The sequence below is a fragment of the Arachis duranensis genome, chromosome 9, assembly GCF_000817695.3.
Source record: "Arachis duranensis cultivar V14167 chromosome 9, aradu.V14167.gnm2.J7QH, whole genome shotgun sequence".
NCBI classification, from domain to species: domain Eukaryota; kingdom Viridiplantae; phylum Streptophyta; class Magnoliopsida; order Fabales; family Fabaceae; genus Arachis; species Arachis duranensis.
Genome location: NC_029780.3, coordinates 76,494,516 through 76,498,409, shown reverse-complemented (window position 1 = coordinate 76,498,409; position 3,894 = coordinate 76,494,516).

The window sequence follows — 3,894 nt, the reverse complement described above, 5'->3', positions numbered from 1 at the left end:
TTCTTCATGATCTTCAAGTTGTTCTTGACAAGTCTTCTTGTTTGATCTTGATGTTTTCTTGTTTTGTGTTGTTTGTTGTTTTTCATATGCATTTTTTGTTTGTTAGAGTCCATGCATTAAAGATTTCTAAGTTTGGTGTCTTGCATGATTTCTTTGCATCAAAAAAATATTTCAAAATTATGTTCTTGATATTCATCATGATCTTCATAGTGTTCTTGGTGTTCATCTTGACATTCATAGTGTTCTTGCATGCATTCTTTGTTTTGATCCATAAAGAAAAGAGAAAAACACAAAAATGACGTTTTTAATTTTTCTCTCTCATTATTAAAAATTAAAAAATAAAAAAATATCTTTTCCTTTTTTCTCTCAAAATTTCGAAAATTTGAAGTTGACTTAGTCAAAAATTTTCAAAATTAGTTGTTTCTTATAAGTCAAGTCAAATTTTCAAAATTTAAAAATCTTATCTTTTCAAAAATCTTTTTTTCAAAAATCATATCTTTTTCATTTTTTTTCTTTTTTTCGAAAATTTTAAAAATCTTTTTCAAAATATTTTCAAAATCTCTTCCTTATCTTTATTTCAAAAATTTCGAAATTATACTAACAATTAATGTGATTGATTCAAAAATTTGAAGTTTGTTACTTTCTTGTTAAGAAAGGTTCAATCTTTAAATTCTAGAATCTTATCTTGTAGTTTCTTGTTAGTAAAATAATTAATTTTAATTTTAAAAATTAAATCTTTTTTTTCTTAAAAATCTTATCTTTTTATCTTATCTTTTTATCTTATCTTTTTATCATATCTTTTTCAAAATTTTATTTTTTTCAAAAATTTGATTTCAAAATATCTTATCTAATCTTCTGATCTTTTTAAATTTGATTTTAATATCTTTTTCAACTAACTATTTGACTTCTGTTTGTTTCTTATCTTTTTCAAAACCAACTAACTACCTATCCCTCTCTAATTTTCGAAAATACCTCTCTCTTTTTCAAAAATTCTTTTTAGTTGTTTTAAATTCTAATTTTAATTATATCTTATCTTTAATTTTCGAAAATCACTCAGAAAAGCTCTGCATACAAGCCATTAGGGCTTGTATGCTTTACAAGTTCATTAAACAATAAAATCAAAATACGCGCTGCTCCACGTACGTTGATTACACGCGCTATATAACATCCCGCGTATATCTAACTACCAAATTTAAAATATTTGTTTCCTTCTTCGTTTTCGATATTTTGAGATTTGGTTGTTCTTCTTCTCGCACGTCTTCCCTCCTTCTTCTCCATCGTTCTTTTCTTCTCCTTTTCTCACTGGTATGTTCTTCGTTTACGTTACCTTTTTCTCTCTCTGCAACTCGAGCTTCGTTTTCTATTTTGATTTGTTGTTTTCTGAAATCAAAGTTTGAACTCGTTTTGAAGATAATGGATCATTCAAATGAAGATTGTCAGCAGAATCCAGGCGAAGTGGATTATGAATTTGAATCTAACGAAGTTCCTGAGGTTTGATTTACATAGGATTAGTATGAATTTTCTTTCAGTAATTTGTATAGCATTGTGTAGTTGAAAAATTGGTGAACATTGATTGTGAAAGTAACACGTTAACATGAATCTATCGATTCAATGTATTAGTTGTGATTAATTACCTGGAAATTATAGCAGAAGCTCGGGTGTAGATCAATTCTTCTTTGGGTGTCTTTTAGCTAGAAGTGTGGGTGTATCTACACTTTACTGGTTTTTTGTTATTTTAATTGAGTTGTTGTTGTTCAGGTGTATTATATCAGACATGATTGGGTGTGTTTTTAGTTTTTGACATGGTGTATTCTGCAGCCTGTGTATTTACAGTTTATGACTTTAAAGGTCATTCTGTAGTTGAGTTGTTGCGGTTCAGGTGTATCATATTAGACATGATTGGGTGTATTTGAATCATATCTATGGGTGTATTCACAGTTCTGACACGGTGTATTGTGCAGCCTCTCTCGGTTGTTGATGACGAGCTTGTTCCGAAGGTCGGAATGACCTTTACCACCCTTGAAGATGCTGGAAAATTTTACAAGAGCTACGCCAAGGCTGCAGGTTTCTCTACAAAAGTTCGGTGCACAAATAGGAAGGGAAACAAGATTAAGAATCAACTGATTACATATAGCAGAGAGAGAAAATGGAAATCTAAAATATCTCCGACCGAGAAGACCAATCCGACAGCCGGTTTAAACTATCCTGCAAGAATTTATATACACACATTGAAGGATGTCGGTGCTTGAATCATTTCAAAGGTTGTGCTGGATCATTCACACCCCTGCTGTCCAAGCAAAGCAGAGATGCTCAAACAGCACAGGGAACTAAGCATGTCCATTCGTCGTACGATAGAGAATAACGAGGAGACCGGTATCAGACCAAGCAAAACCTACCAATCATTTGTTGCGGCTGCCGGGGGTCACCATGAGTTAAATTTTATCGAAAAGGACGTGAGGAATTACATTACCAGGGAAGTGCGAATGTTTCCGAACAAGAAGATGCAAAGGAATTCGGGAAATATTTCTTAAGAATGAAAGAGAAGAATCCAAATTTCTTTTTTGAGCTCGAACTCGAGGAGGATCAATCGATTAAGCTGGCTTTTTGGGCCGATGCAAGAAGCAGAGCCGCCTTTGAGTATTTCGAAGACGTCATTTCATTCGACACCACCTACAATACAAACAGGTAACAAACTGTCCCTGTTTATGATGCTAAATTAATTTATTTTTACGAATCTGCAGCAGAGGTGTATATTGGCTGTTTCATTGGGTGTATTATAAGCATATGTTGGGGTGTACCTAATGATTTTGCATTCTGGACCATGGTAATTTGTTTCAGGTATAATTTGGTCTGTGGTTCTTTTGTCGGGGTGAATCACCACGGTCAGTCAACACTTCTCGGATGCTCTTTGATGAAGAATGAAGAAATTGAATCATTCAAATGGTTATTTCAATGCTGGCTTCGTTGCATGGGAGGAAACGCTCCAAAAGGGTTTCTCACCGATCAGCGCACATCAATGAAAAGGGCTTTAGAGGCCTGTATGCCAACAACAGTTCACCGCTGGTGTATTTGGCACATCATGAAGAAGATTCCAAGCAAATTAAACGGGTACAAGGGACATGCCGATATCGAACAAGAAATGAGCCATGTCGTTTGGAACTCTCATATCAAAGACTCATTCGATAGGAATTGGAACGATTTTCTGCTGAATTTTGGTCTTGCGGATAACAAGTGGCTTTCAGGTAATGTGTTTTTAAAATCTGCAGCAGAGGTGTAAATTGTATGTTCTCTCGGGTGTATTTTACAGTGTGTGTTTGGGTGTATTATGCAGATCTGTACGAAGACCGTCACATATGGGTTCCTATCTATCTGGATCACCACTTCTGGGCAGGGATGAGAAGCACACAAAGGAGCGAGAGCATGCATTCATTTTTTAACAAGTACATCACCCGGAACAGCTCGCTTATTCAGTTCGTCAAAAAATACGATAATTGCCTCGGAAGCAGGGAGCAAGCAGAGAGAGAATCAGATGCTGCAGATTTTCATACGGTCATACCGTGTGCAACCAAATCCTCCATTGAAGCTCAGTTTCAAGATGTGTACACTCACGCAAAGTTTAGGGAAGTCCAAGCGCAATTCAGAGGAAAGGCGAATTGCATCACCAGATTAAAGAATTCCGCTCTAGGCTATTCAATATACGAAGTCGGAGAACAAGTTTCCAGCTCAATATTCAACAAGTTCGCGGTTACCTACGACTCAGTTGCAGCCGAGGTAAAATGCCAATGTTTATTATTCGAGTCGAGAGGGATACTATGCCGTCACGCACTAAGCGTGTTAAGCTTCGAACAAGTAAGCCAAGTGTCCCCTAGATATATACTGGAACGATGGAGCAAG